Source organism: Sciurus vulgaris (genome assembly GCF_902686455.1).
Source record: "Sciurus vulgaris genome assembly, chromosome: 14".
Classification (NCBI taxonomy): domain Eukaryota; kingdom Metazoa; phylum Chordata; class Mammalia; order Rodentia; family Sciuridae; genus Sciurus; species Sciurus vulgaris.
The window spans coordinates 51,120,227-51,140,596 of NC_136475.1; the positions used below are offsets into that span (position 1 = coordinate 51,120,227).

The 20,370-nt window shown below is 38.3% G+C and overlaps 1 pseudogene across 1 annotated transcript; it reads right to left on the minus strand.

Annotated features, from left to right (window-relative positions):
* Positions 1–5,297: 5,297 nt before the first annotated feature.
* LOC306643682 (putative fatty acid-binding protein 5-like protein 3) lies at positions 5,298–6,155 on the minus strand (annotated as a pseudogene). Its single transcript has 2 exons — positions 6,093–6,155; positions 5,298–5,801 (listed from the first exon to the last, which is right to left on the minus strand). The product of its transcript is annotated as a putative fatty acid-binding protein 5-like protein 3 (transcript).
* Positions 6,156–20,370: the final 14,215 nt, after the last annotated feature.

Genomic DNA, 20,370 nt, shown 5'->3' on the forward strand with positions numbered 1-20,370 from the left:
CTGTCTCTCCCATGGCTCCCTACATTTAAGATGATCAGCCCACTCAACACTTCAAGTTCAGATGCGCGTACAGGGGGTTTGCTGTAGAATGAGCTGGTGGTCTTGAGCCCCAGTTAAGGCCTTCTAAAGAGCAGACTCATCTTTCAGCATCTGCTAGCTGTCCTCTGCCTCCTTCCTCTCTTTTGAGGAGACTTCTGCTCTGCACTGGAGGAGACTGCTCTCCCAAATGTCACCTGCAGCATCCTAGTCCAAGAAGCAACTGCTTGTTCCCTTGACACACCTGGTGCTTTCCCAGTGCGGCATTCTGTACCCATCTCTCCTTTCCTCAGGACTACGATCCCAACAGTCCTACTTTCAAATCCCAAGCTCTTTCCCCTGCCTGTTTCCTGTGTCACCTCCTCTAGGAAGCGTCTCCTGCTTCTTTTAATCAGTCATGATCCATTTTTCTTCAATGGCCTATGGCTTTTTTTTTTTTTTTTTGGCCTTCCTCATGACATGCTCAAGTTTAACTTTTCACTGCTCTTGGGCTTACACTTTCCTACCCTCCTCAGCTTCTCCATGACCACACTGCATTTAGCTCCTGGCAGAGCTGACAGTAGTTCCTGGACTAATATATATCTGCTTGACCTTAAATTAATCTTCTTCTACTCTGTAGGGTTCACTCTCTGAAAAATACATTGCAAAGAAAAGAGATCATGAGACTCTAGTGTCTTTCCCAAATTTTACTGATTGTAGACAGATGATTTTTAAAATGAATTCCTGCCTGACAGCTCGGCCTAGAGTAAGAACCTGCTTTCAGTAACCACCACATGGCCCGTCTCCAAAGAGGTTTCCCAGTGTGAATGTGTCAGCCCAAGACTCTGCTAATTGGACCTTGAGCTGCTCAAGGTCCTCAGTACACAGCTGCTGTTTTACCCCAGAAGGGAGAGCTGGGGATGGTGTGAGCTGAGGTGCCAGCCCTGGGAAAATATCCTTGCTCTACTAGACACTTGCTTTTCACTTCAATTAGTTGCCCAAACTGAGGGGGAAGGTGGGGCCCAGGAAAAACTAACTGATGCATTTCATTCTTTTTACTCTACCATTTTAATATATTTGAGATGAAAGTGTATTATTTAGAATGTCGACATTAACCAAGTTAATTTATAAGAGTTTAATTTATTCTGGTAGGAAAAAAAAAAAAAACATTAGTGTTTTCTTTTAAAGAGAGCAAAACTGGTCCTAGAATTTTCAAGCCATGGCAACATAGTGGCCTCGGGGCAGAGAGAGTGACAGCAATCTCAGAGAAACCATGTGTTACATTCAGTGACACATTAGGGCCTACAGTAGTACATGTGGTACTAATAATTATAAGACATGGACTAATGGGCAGAACTTTCTACAATAAATTTATCCAAAGAATAATATTACCAAACCCCAGAAATCAGATATTCCATTGCCCCTTTTACCAGCATAGGTGTATGAAATTGAATTTTCTTTCCATCTAGTTCATTTCTTTCAATATTATAATTAATTTGACAAATAGTTTGCAATTTGCACAACTTTCCTTTTGTCTGAACATTTTATAGGAACGACATAATGATTCTAGTTATTAGCTCACTTTAGGCCAAAAATAAGAGGGCTAATAATACATTAGCATGTCCATTATCAATAAGAAAACTGCAGGTCAGCTCCTGGAATGATACATTGCTCAGCACATTAAAACCTTGAACTCAGCAAAAATACATGAACACTTTTACTCCTGAAGTTATGGTTTAAGAGAGGCTGGGTAAGTGGAAAATGAGAAGGACAATCAATTTAGATTGGTTTAAATAGAAGAATAATGGATTGCTATTTTTTCCCTTTACCTAGTGTAGAAATTGAGTGCCCAGGCAACCATGTTGGAATCAAAGAAGTGGCAATGAGTAACCAATGAAAGATAAATTTCTCAGCCTTTGTTTGTGGGGAAACATGAGCATCTGCCATGCACCTATCACCCTGGGAGAGAGCCAACAGATGTTTACCAACTTACATGACTAAAACGTGGTTAAGAACAAATTTCTCTCCTTTTACTTGGGTACCAGTGGATTTGGTTTTTCTGTTTGCAGGTAGTGCCAAATCTGTATGCCAGTCACTGCCGATGTCATGAGTTTATTATTAATCTCTTTTTTGGTTATTGCCAATATTTTAAGAGCTCAATAGTATACACAGGTAAATCTCCATCATAACAGTAGCTCTCTTCACAAAATAAAATTTAAAATATCTGTTTTGGTTGACATTCTTCTAGCAGTATCTGTAAGAGGGGAAGTAAATACAGAACTCTGGGCTAATCCAGTCATGCGCATTTATTTCCATGTTGTCTGTGGCTACTTTACCTACAAAGGGCAGCACACAGTAGTTGTAAGAGTAACAAGTTGGTCAGCCGAGCTGAAAATAATTAGTCAGGGCCTTTAAAGGAAAAATTTGCTGTCCCCTATTTTGCAACATGGATTTTTTTCTTTTAAATTTTTTTTAAATTTTTTAAATTTGTTTGAATTAGTTATACCTGACAATAGAATGCATTTTGACATATCGTACATAAATGGAATATAACTTCTCATTCGTCTGGTTGTACATGATATAGAGTTACACAGGTCATGTAAGCATATATGCACATAGGATAATAATATCTAATTCATTCTACTACTGTTCCTACCCCCATGTCCCTTCCCCTTCCTTCATTCCCCTCTGTCTAATCCAGGGTACCTCTATTGTCCCCATGACACCCCTGATTGTGAGTTAATATCTACATATCAGAGAAAACATTTGGACTTTGGTTCTTTGGGATTGATTTATTTTGCTTAGTATAATATTCTCCAGTTCTATCCATTTACTGGCAAATGCCATAATTTCATTCTTTAAGGTTGAGTAATATTCCAATGTGTATATATACCACAATTTCTTTATCTATTCATCTATGCAACATGGATTTTTAAAAATAAAAATGAGGAACAAAACTTAAAACCCTTTTCTTTCCAAGCTTTAGAATTCAGAGTTAAGGATTATTTGTAGAGCAGAATCACAAATGATTGGTTTCCTAGCCCTGGGAATGAAATTTGGAAATATTAAACCCAGAAATGCAATAATAATTACTGATAATGATATAGGTTGTCTATCAGTCATCTGCTATTTTTGTTGAAAAGTAATATCAGACTTTCTCTTTGAACAATAACCATGGATGTCCATACAGAGCAGGTTAGTATGTCTTCACAGCTCAGAGGTTGTCTTCTGCATCAAGAAAGCATGTTGAGGAATCAGGCAATAAACTAGAATTTGATGCATGTACGTATATTTAACATTAATATAACAAATGATCTTTTATGGAGCATTAAGGTTAAAAAATGTAATCAAAGCTATGTTGTTGCTGAATGTGACATTAGTTAAGGAAAGTCAGAGATCTGAGAACATAAGGATAGCTATATGTGATTCCTTTGCTCTGTACAATGGTATACTTGCATCTATATTTTTTGAAGATGCCACTATGCTCATTAAGTCTACTACTCATTATTAAATATCTACTATTAGGTTTATTCAATTTATTAAATATAAGTATATAAGCATGCAAAATATCTGCTATATAATGTGAAGACACAAAGTTACAAAAGACATGGTCCCTGCTCTCAGAGAATTTAAAATCTAGTAGGGATCCAAAGATCTGCAAACAGATTCTACTTTACATAGATTTTAAAATTTCAAAATATTATCAGATATATAGAAGTAAGAAAAACTTCATTATTGATTTAGATAATTGTTTAATTATTATAACTCCCATAGAATGGAAAAGCCCATCTCATGCACCCCTGAAAGAATTCTCTTTCCTTCCCAGGTGACTGAAATCCTATTATATATTAGAAAAGCATTTCTTGAAGTTAAGCATTATTCCTATTTCCTTCCAATACCAAAGGCTATTATTTAGATGCTTTTTCCTAGAGATAGTAAGTTGTTGATAGGTTAAACATAAGAATCATTTAAACAGATTACTGCAATAGATCACTTTCATTTATTCTGGTAATATCATTTAAGAATTACCCATGGGTGAGTTAACATATTGCTATGTTATTCATTTATCAGATCCCTTTCCACTATAAGAAATAGGGCCCCCGCTTTGTGAAGGAAGTGGGCATTTGATATGAAAAGGGGATAAAGGAAATAGGCAAAAAGGAAAGGAAATCACAGAGAGAAGCTTCAATGCTTTGCAGTTTATCAAAACTGGGCATGTGTGAGGAGTTAACGCTACCAAGAAGATCCAGAGTCAAAAACAGATCAAACATGGTCTTCTCTGTTACCCCCACTCCTAAAAATCAATCGCAGTCAATAGTCATATCAAAGTAGGATGATAGAAATAAAAGGAAAGAGAAAAAAAGAGAAATTTCCCATAAATTCTGTGTTATTGATGACTGACCACACAGAGGCTAATGTTCACAACAGGATTGAGCCTTCATAAACACATGCATTAAAGCTCTGCTCCATTCTAATGCAAAAAATAATAATTATTACATTTTTATGCCTTGATCTTAGGCAGAACCACAAGGGATTACTTACCAAGCTCAAAGCAAAATGCGAGGCACTGAAATCATAACATACTTGTGGGTAATTTAAATGCATTGTTATTCAATAATAAGCACTAAAATCTATAATAAAACTGAAGACTTCAGTGAATCTATTTCAAATGACAACAGGTATAATATGACTTCATAAAATGACTGTAAATTTGCCTCTCCAGCAACAGCTAATAAGCCTCCTTGAATCTAAGCAATAGATGTTTTATCTACTTTTCCACTTTACTTCTTGTATAGTATTTATGTGCAATTGACCTAATATGTGTTATAACATATGAACATCTTGTTGGAATTTTTTTCTTTTTTTATTTATTTGTTGTGTTTATGTGCGTAGGCTTAGTTCTATGAAATTTTGTCACATGTAAAAAATCATGTAATCACACCAAAATTAAGTTACAGAACTTACCAATCACCACCAAGAATTACATGTCTACCCTTGGCAACCTCTGATCTTGTCTCCATCTCTCTAATTCTGCCTGTTTGGGAATGCTCTATAAACAGTATCAGACAGTATATAAAATGAAATCATCAGGATATATCTTTTTTTAAAGACGTAACTATTTTTAAAAATTGCATATATGACTCATATACATAGTCATATACATATATTTACTTGATATAATACTGCCTCAAATTTTATAAATTTTTTATTAGCACACATTTATTTACTAACAAAAGGGATGAGCTTAGTTAAACCAACACTTTGAATAGTTGCATGTAAAATGTTTGTGATAGAGATAATTGAACACAGTAATGAAAAAAATAAGCAGTAGTCTGGAGATTTGCTCGTGGAACTGAGCTTCCTCATTCTTACAGCTAATTCCTGTCTGAAGTGATGATGGAATTTTTATCCTACTTTCTCATAGACCCGAGTACAGGTGACATTATCCATGACACGCTCCACCACTAACTTCCCATCTTTCGATGTTCTTGTTATTGTGCTTCCCTTCCCATCCCGTGTCTGACGCTGCACCACCACACCACTGGACAAAGCTGCAGACCGTCTGAGTTTTTCTGCCATCAGCTGTAGTTTGCTCAAACTTCTCTCCCAGGCTACAAGAGAACTGTGTTGTTTTCAAAGTGCTTTCAGTTTTTATGAAAGGCTTCTGGCCCTCAAGGTTGATGACACAGTCTGGTTTGGCCATTGCACCCATTTTCCACATAGTCAGTCCCCATGTAGTCATCAAAGCCTTTGCTGTCCACCAGGTGCCATCCTCCTTCCAGCTGCTAAATGGTGACCATAGTGGGCACAGGCGGGCTGGTGAACATGGCGAGGGGAACGACTTAGATGCAGACAGTGTGCTCTCTATAAAAATGTGTTTAAGTTCAATTTGATTCAATCTTGAAGACATTAGAGACAGTTCCTGGGGAAAAATTTGCCAGAGTGCCCACTGAAGGGTGAATCATGACAGCATTTGAAATGGTTCAACACCTCTTAGGACTGGACTGTGTCATGAAGTTCAAAAGTACTTGAATATTAAGTATTTGGAACAAGTCTCTGCAGCATGACCCTCTGACTTTGGGGGCATCATTGGAGAGAACGCTCCATTGGAAGGCAGGCAGCATGCTTTCCAGGTGCATTGTTCATCCTGCCTTCTCTCTGATTCTCTAGCCACTGGTAGCTAAAGAGTTAATGGCTTCTAACCAGGCCATAGATTAACCTGTTTTTTAAAAATCTGAAGGAAGAGGTGCTCCAAAGGACTAATGAAACACATATCTAAAAATAACTCCTTGTTTAATTAACAGCACACTACACAGTCACTCTAATTAAAACTGCTGGCCAGACTGAAGACTATCGGTTCCATGTCTTTCACAGGCATTAAAAAGTTCAATGAAATCATTTGAATGTTCTGGGGAAAGAACCGGTAGGTGACTATGGAGAAGGGTATCAGAGGGGGAAATTAATTTTGTGTTAATCAAGGAAGAGGCAGTGGACTAGAAGTCAAGTTGTGCAGAAGGTCAAGGTGAGAAAGGAAGGGAACTAAGGAGGAAACAGGCAAAAAAAAAAAAAAAAAATGTTGGTCTCTGAAGCAGACAGGGAGCCAACACAACAGGAGTATCCACTCTGCCTTTGGGAGCTGAGCCCAGCCCTACCTCGCTGAAGAGTAGGCAGCTAGCTCTCCAAAATAGAAGGATCTCAAGACCCTACTCTAAAGCACAACAGTGAATGTTTCCTTGGTGCTTATTTTGAGCCAGGAATTGCTAACACTTACTATCTCATGTAACACTTTTAACATCTGTGAGATGATTTGTTGTGTGACATGAAACTGTTCCAGCTAAAATTTGGAACAATTAAGTTCCCTGCTCAAGGACCTAGAGTAGGTCACTGAGGCACCAAAAAATGACCCTAGTCAGATTGGTACACTGTGCTGCCTCACTAAAGGGGACAAACCCCACTTCACAGGATACTGTGACAATTCAAGAAAGCCTAGAACATGTGAGGGTGCTTAATATATATTTCCCCCAAATCTCCTGCAGAGACCTGCATCAGTCCCTAAAGAAGTCTACCAATTGCCAGGCTCAGTGGTACATGCCTGTAATCCCAGTGGCTCAGGAGGCTGAGGCTGGAGGATTAGGAGTTCAAGGCCAGCCTCAGCAAAAGCGAGGCACTAAGCAACTCAGTGAAACCCTGTCACTAAGTAAAATACAAAATAGGGCTGGAGATGTGACTCAGTGGTCTAGTGCCCCTAAGTTCAATCCCTAGTACCCCCCACAAAAACAGGGGGGCCAGGGATGTGGCTCATAGGTTAAGCACCCCTGGATTCAATCTACCAGTGAAATTTGTCCTCTGGGGAAATGTTGTGTATTTTGAGGAATACTCTGAAAAACAAACAAATAAAAATACAGGCACTACACATTATACGCATACAATGTCCCTTCAAACTTTTACCAGTAGGTCATTTTACCAGTACGTCATTTTCCATCACAAAGATGGAAATCCGGGACAATAGATTGAAATACTCCAAGAGTATTCTCAGAAAGATAAAATATTAGAAAACATACCTTTTCTTACAGGTCTGATCTTTGAAGCTCTTTCCTACACTGAACGCACACCTTTACCTTTCAAACTTAAATTCTGATGAAATATTGAATGAAACTAACAAATACTGCACTGCATTTCAAACTTCATAACATCAGTGTTAGCCCTTTTCTCATCTCCATTTTTTTCTCTCACTTTAAAATGGAAAAAGCCAAAGTTAGATACAGATTCTTCTATTGCCCAAATACTGATAGAGGAAAAAACAGTAATATCTGCAACTCTAAACTGACAGGCCATACTACCGTACCTCAGCATTTGCTTATCATCTTAAAAGGCAATCCATGTACATTAAGGTTTAACACACTGGGAACATGCAAAGTCACGTATTGCATTAGGTTACTCCACCAGTTACCACCTTTTGGGATTCAAATGTGTTAGATCACAAAAGTAAATGATTATAGGGCACAGATGGGAATGCCAATGAGGGCAGACCAGGTGTAAGACTTCAGGGAAGGGTGGGAACTGGGGTGAACTGGGGGGAACACATAACTGCCTAGAGAGGACAACTGCTGCTCAATTGGCCCCTGCTATTAGGAAAGGTGAGCCCAAAGACATACATGATTTCCTGACTTTTATGCGAAATTTCCTGTTTTTAAAACTAAATAATTTAAAAAATGAGTGTTATGCCAGCCAAAGGAAACATTTCTGAGGTTGGATCCAACCAGCAGATCAGGAACCTTCACACTCTGGGTAAAAGGCAGCTAGGGTAATTTTTAACTGGTTGAAAAGGGGAACAAAGGGTCCTGGGTAGTCTGTGGGCATGGTGCCAGAGACCTGGGAGTGAATGTGAGGCCCTACCATGGACAGTGTGTCTACAGACAGGGAGAGAAGGGGAAAAGACAATAGGAAGAGGCTTTGCCTTCTTCACTTTGTGCATATTGTTAGCAATAACTAGAGATGTGGGATGGGAAAAAACAGAAAGGGCTGGCGATGTCTATGAGCATGTTCAACGTAGAAGGCTGAAGTCATGTAATCCACAACTGACTTTCACCTCTCACTGCTGGGCGTGAACTCATGACCACCTCAGCAGCCAGAATCTCTAGATATCATGAGTCCAGATGTGTGGTTCACAGAGATGACCATTCATGTCCTCTCAACAACAAAATCAAGTAGATCTATTCTCTCTGCTCAACAGATAAGAAAACCGAGAGTTAGGGACAGTAAGTATCTAACCCAACTTCATAAAACTGTAGGTGGCAAAGCAGCATTGAACCCCCGTGTGTGACTCAAGTGACTGAGTTCTTAACCAATGTCCATTGTCATTTCTATTACTGGCCTCTAAATGGGGCCTCAAGACTGAAAAATAAGGTCCTAGAAACTTGCAGCTTCTCAGAGCTCCAGAAGATTCCAAGTCTAGAAAGAGCTAAGGAAGCCCACTGTCTTTCTACTGACAGTAGTATTCTGTGGATGGCAAAGAGGTGTGCCTAGAACAGTGTACCCCCATTTCAGTGTTCCCCTTGTCCTCCACTGCTACTCCCACACTGTGGAAGGTTGGCCAAGCCACCAAACTGGTTCCCTAGGATTCAATTGTTCAGCTGGTCAATGAAGACAACACTATGTTAGCTGCCAAAGAAAGGCAGCTCCAGCTATTTTCAGAAAAAGCTGTCCATACAATGCCAGCATGACAAAAAAATTTTTTCAACCTTCTGTCACTAATACCAGAGGAACTCACTGCTGTGCCCAGTTCTCAGGCTCCCCGTGGACCCTGGTTATGGTCAAGAACCCTAACCCAGTCAATTACTACTGTTGAATATGAGGTTTTTAGTTTTCCTGGTTAAACCAAAGGAATGGTAGAAAGTCTTAGAGAAATTAAAATCCCAAGGGTCATGACTTCAGACCTAAAGATGAAGGCTAATGATAAGGAATCCGGCTTTTAAAAGTTCTTTTTAAAACAATTTTATTAACACACCATCCAAACACCCACTTATTCACCTTTATTTGAAGTCAAAAAATAAGAATTTTCAGAGCAAATTACTCAAACCTTCACAACTAAAGTTGTCAATGGTAACCCATAACAATGACAAAACTGAATACCTCCAAAGTAAAATCTTAATCAATGAACATTGATGGTGATTAGGATGATGAACTCCATAGTTCAATTAATATTAATATGTTGTGTGGCATTTAACTTTGCTTTGGGTGAAAGGTATCCGAGGAAATTACAGAAACTGCTATGGGTGATGCATCCCAGCCCCACGTGTGAACTGGCTCAAGTCCACCCCCCCACTGCTGTACATTGGAAAGCCCCCATACTGCTGGCTCCTCCCTTGTGCACATGGCTGACATGCACAATTGTGCTGTTGAACATATTGCCTTACTCCCACTCTGAAATTCTGAGACACTGGTTTGTTCAACAGCATCAGCGGTTTCTGGGAGTCAATGTATTCATACTGAAATTTTAAAAGTGGTCTTAAGACATAGCTTCCCTTGAGCAGCCGTCCTTCTAGGCCTGAAATGCTGAGCTGCAGATCTTCATTCAACACATTCTTTTTGTGCCTTTCCACCTGAAGGATGTCTGGAAGCAGGGCCAACTCATCTCTAAACATAAACTTATTTTTCCAATCATTACTTTCTTCATTCGTTATCTTAGTTATTACTAGCCCTAGCCACTCACTAGCCCAAACTGTAGACAACAGAGCTATTTTCAATTTTGCCCTCTCCCTCATTCTCACATCTACTTACTTGTCATGGCCAGTCAACTCCAAACCAGAGAGCCCTCACCTGTGAGTTCATCATTAATGAACTGGCCTAGACTCCGAAAGCTGCAGAATCAAAGAGAGGAGAAAAAGTTCCCATCGGTCACCTGTCCACATCTAAACAGCCCCACCCAGCGTAGTTGATTGCAAGGAGCACAGCTAGTGATGGGAAGCCTGCTACTCTGAGTGAAGTTGTCTCTAGCCTACCTTGCTAGTTACTGTCAGAAGATGTGGGCTCAACTCTAGACTCCATCCACCAGGGTGCTCAGCACATAATGAAGATATAATTCATCACTCAGACAGGAAAAATCCTATCCTATTTGAGGACCAAACCACAGCCTGCAGACCACCAAAACAGAAGAAGCAGTGCTGAGCTGTTCTAATGGCAAAAGAAGACGTTAATACAAAAATAGCAAAGAGAATAATAGTTGGAATTTAATTCTTTCCACAAACAGCATCAAAATTGGTTACAATACTACCCATGCATGATTCATCTCTACAAGTCAAACTTGCAGGCATATGGTAAAAGAAAAAAAATGACATTTGACAGGAAAGATGCTTGCAATACATTTAATTTTGCATAATGAATGTATATTTCCCAAAGATTTGACCTAAAGCATTAAGCCAGCCCATATACTGTTCTAATCAATTAGGTTTTCTTGGATCAGCACTTTTATAAACAACTAAAGCCATCATGTTCTCTAATTGGAAAGAAAAACTCATACAGATTGGTTTCTTTTTCAATTTTTTATTATATTTCTAGAAAGAAAACAATAACTTTTAAAACAGATTTGAGGATCTCTGCAACTAAAATGATGTCATCATACAATTATACTCACTTGAAAGGGAGATACAGCTAAAGGCTACTTGGTGTTTCTTTTCACCATATAAGATTTTTAATGTGGATTTTTCATGTGTAAGAAATGACATTTGGAATTATCCAAGTTTTTAAAAAATGGAGATTTCAATACTGCTCTAGTGTTTAAATTTATCAAAATTACAAAAGTGTGTATTTTACAGCTAGGAAGAATTTAGAAATAATCTCCTCCTCCTTATGGAAATGCAACAACCTTTGTGGAAGGATCTCTGTAAATAATGAGATTACTATTAATGGACTGCTTATTGTATACCTACTATATGGTAGGTGCTATGCAAAGCTTTATATGTACTTCATCTCATTCAATCACAGATAAGACTGTTTCATAGATAAGACTGAGATTACCAGTTAATGAGCATGCTGTTGAATTCTTTGGTAGGTGTCAAAGGGTAAGGGCAATGAGCACTTCAGTACAAAATCTTGAGAGAAGTGTTTCAGTCCTAACCCCAAATGGAAGGACATGGCTCAAGTTTTCACCTCTTGAGCTCTCAGAAAATATCACCACTTTTTTAAAAAGTTCATATCCAAGTAATGTTGGTTATATCACCCTGAGACTTACCCACTACTTATATCACTTCATTGCTCATTAAATTCTCTAGAATATAAAGATACAAATTTGACTAATGTTTTAAGGATCTACTATGTACCACATAATATTCTGAATACCTTGTGAATTGCTTGGTTTTTCATAATATAGTTGTGAGATGGTTGATATCTTTTATAATATATATGTATAAACTTAGAACAAAGAGACAGACAGCTGATAAGGGCTGAGACTGGGATTTAGAGGTAGATTTTCTAATTCCTAAAGGAGAAAAGAGACTAAGACTCTAGTTAATCACTTGCAACTGTGGGGAAAAAATGTTTTACAGCAAAAACAGACTGAAACAGAAAGTCAAAGGTCAGATAGGTCATCAAAAAGTTTTAATTATTAATTCAGTTCTTGGATCTGGGTAGCAATATATAGGATGTTGTCAAGGTCTCAAATTTCTTTTGGAAATTTTGGTATGAACCACATGAGATGTGAATCCTAACAGCTAGCAGCCCAGTACTCTTGCTTTCTGTGATACAGAGTCATTTGTTTCTACATCCATCCAGATCAGCATTAGGGGGCAGAAAGCAAGCCTCACATTCACAGCAAAGAAAAGGAAATGGGAAAACACACCATCCGGACCACTCGCAATTCCACTGATTGCTTTTTTTAATCTATGACTATGCACAATACTATTATCATAAACTCATAATTCAACCAATGAAGTCAATAATGCTAGATGACTTAGGTTATTGACGTTTTGTGACAACTGAATTCAGCATTCTGAGATTCTAACAGCAGTAGAAGCAAATACTCAGAAATGAATGTGTTCACTAGTATCTTGTTTTGAATTCCTGGAATTGATCTTCCTGCTTCAAAAAGTGTTCCTGAACCCCAAATACCAGGTGAACTACACAACATGGATCAATAGATTTTTCAAGTGCAATAATTGTTTCTCTCTGGGAGATTCCCATTAGTCCCAGAAGGAAGAATACTTTGACCTCGAGGAACACAGCAGATGTGGATAAACTGTGTGTGTTGCTGACCTTATCAGAAGAAAGCCAGGCCTTGAAAATCACAGGAGAACACCGTGGGCATGTGCACATTGGCTGTGGGAAACCAAACGGCTGGTCAAATGTGTGTTCTCCTTACAGATCAACCAAATTTAAAAATGCAGACCACAGAAGAGAAAGGAGGGAAAGCAGAAAAAAGTAATGTGTGCATTGACAATACCTCTTTGTTGGAAAACATGGTCAGGAAATAATAATATATATGGAAATGAGGAGGTTTGTTGTGAGCACCTGGGAATCTTTGACGCATTAGTAAAATTTTCTATGTGAAATCCTGGGTCCAATTACTTAAAGCAGAGAAGTTGACCATTTTACCTTTGAGTGCCACATTCCCTGCTCTGTTTGAGGGCTCCATGGCCAAATAAGATGGCAGGAAGAGGGTGGAGAATCAGCAAAATGTATTCCTCATAGATAGTTCCCAAAGGAACAGTTAAAATTGAGAGGGCAAGGGAGGGTCTAAGGGACCATTGGGAACATCTTTAACTTGAAATGGAGATTGCAGTGCCACTGAAACCACTTCCCAGAACCAAAGCAGCAGATCTGTCTGCAGCAGGGGCAATTCCCTGACCCTTGCCGTGCACTGGACCAAGAAACTGAGTGCATTGCTGGTATAGAAGAATCACAGGCCACTATACCCTGACCTTTCTGAGAAAGCAACATGATACCAGCAAAGCACAAAAATGAAAGTTCACAAGGCAAGTTTTTACAATTTCAGGTGTAAATTATTTGAATTCTGTAGCAAAACCAGTGCACTGATGAACAAATGGAATAGATTTTCATGTAGAACTTGAAAATAAGCCCTGATTAACGGCCAGAAGAGGACTAAAATGAAACCCAGGAATGCCAGCTAAGGACCCACAGTAGATATGGCCTAAGAGGAAATTTAAAACATCAATACTCCTCTTATAAACATCCATAAATTAGCTGGTGACCTGGAATAATTCGTTAATTTATTCTAATAATTCACTAATTTATTTAAGACAGTCCAACTATTTGCCTAGCACAGTATTAGAAGCTAGAGATACAGAGACAGAATAAGAGCTCACAACTTAGCAGAGGAGAAAACCCATGGCATTAATCCACTACAATACCATATGATGTGCAGAGGAAAGTGTCAAGGGTGAAAATAAGAAGGGAACAGAGGGAAAAGCAGAAAACCAGAAGAGGGAAGAATGATCCTGACACATTTAGGAACCAAGGAGTTATAAAGATCTGGAATAATTCCCATCCATTTGTTCATTTATTCAGCTAGGCTTTACGGGAGACCTAATATGTGTCATCAGTGTGGCTAAATCATAAGGTACCAAGTGAGGTGTGGGGAGTGGAATCGGGGACTGGATGGATAGAGTCGAGATAGCAGTAGAACCTCAATGGCTACAGCCAAATTTGGCACAAGGGAGAATTGTGTTGATCAGAACAGTAGTTGTTACAACTTTGATTCTTGAACATCTCTAAGGAAATAGTGCACCTTTTTTGCAGCAAGCACACAACACACAACTACAACTTGGTCCCACTAGGACAGAGGAACACATTTATGTTATGGACTAGCCTCTGATCCCATTGGCATTTGTATTAATGATTCCTGAGCCAGGTCATGGCTAAGGGAAATAATAGACCTAACCCCACAGGCCTATTGCAAACACGAGAAGATGTTTTTGGTCATCACAATAAGTAGGATGCACTACTGGAAGTTTGTGACCCAGAATCAAGTGAGTTCCTCATCCTGAAGTGCCTAGGAAAGTGCCTCACAAGAAAGACTAGCCTGTCCCAGAATACCTGGACTAGGAGGCCAGATGATGTCATGCTACAAAATTTTTACTTTAAATGTTAACAATTATTGTCTGATTTATAATACTGGTTCTACCGAAGTTATTAACCATTCCAGATTTCTAACAACAAAAGAACATCTAAGAATTCCAAAGAGAATCTTTGCAATTGATGCTGAGAAAGAAGCAACATGTTTTGCTACATTTGGAAAGAAAGCAATAAATGTTTCCCCCGAAATAGTAAGTGGTATCTGGCCTCAAAGAAAGTCTCCATAAAATCAAGATGTCCCTTGCACTGTGATTTCATACCAGCACCTAATTAGAGAAACAAGAGGGAGAGATAATCAAAACTACCTTTAACCTTTTAGCTTTCAAATATGAAATTTCTGGCATCACCTCCCCTTAAATGGTAGAAATGCCGTAGGAGGAAGGAGGGGTTGCTCATTGCACACATCGGGAGCCAGAACTATGTAATGGAAGTGTGTCCCATCAGCCATGTAGGGCAAAGACCACAGTGATGATAGTTCACGGTCACTCCAGCTGACGCTATTTCTTTCTATGGCCTCTCTCCTGATATAAATATCCAGGAAAAAGAATCTATACCTGTAATGTTCTTGGCAACTTCAAAGAGTATATAGAAAAGGACAGAAGGACATGTTTCCTGGGATTTAAAGGCAACTGGCTGGTATTTTATAGAAATTTTGACTCCACAGAAAGGGATAAAGGAAGGTCAGCTCTTCCAGTGATGATCCTAGGGAAGGACTGCCCAGCAGCGCACCCTGCATGAAGTCAGGTGATAATTCCGTCAAACCATCACTTCAGGTTTTAAGCAGATTAAGTAAATGTAAAAATGAGCAGAGTCTTCTCATAGACATGACCATTAAAGAATGGTAAGGAACATTCTTAAACTGCAAGGGAGGAAGGTTCCTACTGGGTTTTCTGGTGAAAGCTTAAAACCACATTTGCTGTTATTCAGTCCCCAGCCTTCCCTTACCGTCAACCTTGGTGAGAACCGAGCCCACTTTTGATGTTCCCACTCTCATCATTCTGGTTTCTGCCACTAGGAGGACTCCCACTCCACATTCACTAGAGAGCCAGTCTCCAGCCTAACATCCTCTTCATTCTCACTGTCTTTACTGCATTTTTCTCAAATTCATGCAGTATTCATTAAGAAACCACTCCATGTATCATTACTCTAGGCCTGGGCGAAAAAGAGAGTTCCTGCTATTATGGAACCTACAGTCCAATGGAGTGGGTGGGGTATAGACAATAGGTGGGCAAAGGAAAATGGATGGGATCCTTTCAACTAGCAAAAAATGCTACAAAGAAAATCAAAGAAGGTATTAGGCTACACAGTGACAAGGAGAAGTGTATGAATGACAAAGGAACCTTTGTCTGCTGGGGCCAGACCACCTGGTTTGATACCTCTGCCACTATCCTTAGTTCTAGGATCACCTCCTTGTTTTTCAATTTCCTTGCCTATAAAATGGAAATAGTAATACTTCGTGCTTCCTAAGGTTGTTTTAAGGGTTAAATGAATACATGCATTCTGTGAGTTCATAGGACAGTGTCTAACATTAATTAAGGGCTTTTCCTGCATCTGGTGATATGATCATATGACCTTTAAAGTCCTTCCCAGCCTGTATCTCTTTTCTTGCATTTTCACTAGAGGTGATAAACAGACCTGAACCAGCAGGTCTCATATATACTTTATATAATGCTATGTGTTTTCCTTCCTTGTCCTGTTAATGAATCTGCTAATTACAAAATAGTAATCTTCTCAAGCTATACTGCTATTTAAGAATTAAAAATCTAAAACTTGTCTCCTCTAAAACTTCAATTTTGCAAAGAAACTTGATCCCTCTAATAAATACAAGATCCAACCAGGAATCTCCTCACTCTCTTCTGCATGCAATTAATGACAAACACCTTATCATAAACATTTTTAAAATGTCAGTGATAGCAACAGTTTTGCTAAAGAGATAAATAGTCAAATAAAACACTGCCCTGGTAATTCCTGAGTTTGAAAACACTTTGATCAATAATGAGATACACAAAGGGATCATGGGAAAAGGGGCGGGTTCAATCTGAAGTAAAAACTTGCCTAAGTCATTTTTACCCCCAGTATATCTTGTAGTACAGCAGATACTGGAGCAGTTAATGAAAAATTCATAGAAAAGCAAGATTCTGCATATGAACTAAAGGTTGGTTTAGGTTGAAGTAATACTAAGAATAAGGAGTTTTGCAAAAGTCAAGGTAAGAATATTTCACATCTTATACATCAGTTACTGAGTTTAAATTTTGAATGTTATTTTGAATTGTATTTATTAGTTCTTGCTTTATCCTAGGGCAAACCACAAATATTCAGAGAACACTAATTCATTCCTAAATGTATATGATTATGGCCTAAATGTGCCTTAGAAATAGCATGTTTTATTTTTAGGTTGCTATGTATTGCTGTTGTCTTAATAAAAATAACTTTTTGTACATTGAAGAGGCAGCTTTCCTTTTTAAAATTATCATTGTGAACTTTAATTTTTAAATGAACGAATTTCCAGTCCTCATGTCAGACCTTATATTCCTGGCAAAAGTATTTTATCACTTAAACTACATTACACATTGATTATCTATTATCTGCTCATATTAAAAAGCCTCCATCATCAGTTACTGTTTACTAAACAATCAATAAAATCTAAGTGAAACAAGAATAAATTCAAACAAATAAGTAGGCTGAAATTCAGAGAAAATTGAGGCCATGTCTATTTAGAAAGGCAGCCTTTGCAAGAATTCATTTCTGCTTAAAAGATCTAATTTATCTTTTTTAATGCCATCAAAGTTAATAATGGATGACATGTCTTATAGCGTTAGTGATGCAGCAGCTTGTCAATAACACAGAGAATTTAGAAACCAATTCATCAATTCATGACTTTTTAATTGGACTGTGGATGGTTAATTTTAGGTCATTAGACTCTCAAATAACAAAAACCTGTAGAATTAATTAATACAGAAGTGGGTAGCTGTCCCCTATCTCTTCAATGAATAGCTCAAGAGTTCCTGTCCCACCTGAATAACAGGTGGCACTTTTCACTCTGAGCACTTTTAAATGGGATAGGGCCAAAGTGAATGCAATGGGAAAGAGTGAGGTAGAGAGGAAATGTGTGTGTGTGTGTGTGTGTGTGTGTGTGTGTGTAATATCTCCTCCCAGACATCAAAAATGAGTTCAGTGTACTCTAAGCAAAAGAAAGGAATACGAATTTCTCTATTCCTTATTCAAAGGGGAAATCAAAGAAGTCCCCAACTTCTCAGGTTTGCACTTACTGGTAGGGCTGCACTGTTGCTCACACATTTCCCTGTTGATAGTCTATCAGCCATTGAATGTCCTAGCTGGAAGGGATCTTGGTGATTTTCTGGTCCACCTCACCTTATAATTGGGGAACCAGAGACTCAAGAACATTAGGAAACTCACCTATGGTCACACAGCTAGTTAGAGACAGAGCCAGTCATTCTTCCACCAGCCATCATTCCACTCCACCACACTTCTCTGATCTCCCTTTCTCAGGAACACATCTTCTGACACTTACAATGGAGAAATTAATGAGTCTGCAAGTTAAAGATTCATTTTAAACAAATTGGTTCATTATTATTTAATTGAGGAGGCTTTGGAGCAATAAAAGCCTTGCTTATCCAAACTAGATAAGCAGCTCATGAAACATTGAGCTCAAGAAATGCAAAAACTGTCACAAGTCAATATGTGCTGCCTTCCTGTTTGATAAATGCCACCCAATAGCTTCAGAAGTATAAGAAACTAATGGTGTCCCAGCACTCTATAGGCATACATTAATGGGATCAGGAGCATAAAATATAAACAATAATGTACATATTGATTGTTCCGGACACTTGAAGCCCAACAAACATTTGAAAGGTCAGTCATTTCACTTGCATCAAATTACAGATAAGTCATTTGCTTGAAGCTGGAAACTTGGCTCTCCATGTAAATTTATTTTATGACCTATAAACTTAATCATGTCATACCTCTGTTAGCTTCCTTAGGCATGAAAAATGTACTAGAAGTGCTTACTCCCATAAAGCATATACCAATAAACAATACATGCATTGCCAGGAAGGCTACTGGGTGGAGAAATCTATTCTATAGGCTGAATAAATACCATGGAACAGCATTTTACTCTGACGGAACATGTTTCAAGGTTTCTATAAGTCAATTACTACATGAGTTTACAAATGAATATGTATGCTTTTAGGGCATTTTAAAAAAATACAACTTAAGGAGTACAATGTCATCATTGTTTTTACTTTTACCTGAAAGAAAAAACTAAATTTGGTTTGTCCAGTTCATACTAGGGTTTACCTTTTTATTTTTTTCCTATAATAAAATATTTATTCCTTTTCAGAGTTCCTCTCAAATGAAATGTAAAAACTCATTTGAAGCCTGCTGGATATCCATGTGGAGGATAACCCTTTACTGGCACTCTCCCAGCAAAAGGCAGCTCTCCCAGAGAGTTAGGCTTCTATAGCAGTCTCTCTTGTGCTCCAACTGAGTGTTTGAAAGAAACAGTTCACAATATCACAACCTGGTTCCTTCCCTGAAGTGATAGGTCTTTCTTTGGAGTCAATATCCTACTGCTGACTTTAAAAGCAGGGAGAGGGACTTTGAGGGGTTGAAAGACTTGTAATTTATGTCCCCTTTATGAGAATGGTAATTCTACCTCTCCTCTGATAACACCTCCAACTATCCTAAACTTAATTCCCCTGTTCACTGCCAAGCATGATTGTTAGAGTGAGAACCAAATTTGCAGAGATGGTTCCCACTGAAGAGCCAAAGCAAAACAACATCCTCACTAAGAGCTCTTGCAAAACTTGCAATTTATATTTTCAAAAGCTCCAAAAACCTAAGTAGTGGAAACATTGTTTGTAAGAATCAAAACTCAATGAAACCTATAATATTAAGATTTTGAAGGAATAAAATTCAGAACTCCTGATTTGAGTGATAATGTCTCTGATAAATAAGTTTATTCTGAAATCTAGACTAACTTTATTTTGCTCTAAAACCATTAGAATGAAGGGGTGTTCATGGTAAAGAGGGGCAACAGCTTTTGATTGCAAACACTATCTTCTCAGCAATTAAAAAATACAACTTTTATTGAGTTATCTTTAAATCTCATAAGATCTGCTGGCTAAGCATCCGCTAACAACTAGTTCTCTGTACTTCAGAAGCTATTTTCTGAGCTTTACATTATACACCAAGACTTCCTTGACAGAGGAATGGGAAGAAAAGCTTTTAACAGTAGACAAAAGAATTTTATGGTCCACCACTTATAAGACAAATACTACATATATAGTCGAAAGCCGTGTCTTTCTTTTGTCATAAACTGTTCACACATCCTAAAGTGAAGGCCTACAATGACACTTAAGGACAGAGTCACTCACATTATTAAGTTAAAATAACTGCATGTAGCAACCTACCAAAGAGGTTTTCAGAGAAAAATAAACTTATTATATTACTTATTATACTTACTATATTCTCTCTTCAACTATTTTCCTTGACAACAAGGCTCATCTTTCAGAGTCTGGGTGTAATGCTCAGACCCACCATTTTTCTACTCCCAACCTAGGATTCCTTCTTTCTTCTTGAAAATGCACCTTCTACTCTCTAGGGAATAATTCCACAGGGCCCAATGATCGGGTACCTCTGAGCCCTCCTTGTAGCATTTCAGTTCTAGAAAAATGAAGCTAAGCTATCCATGTCATCTGAGCTTCAAAAGACCATTCTCTGCCACAATACCTAAACTCAAAAGAG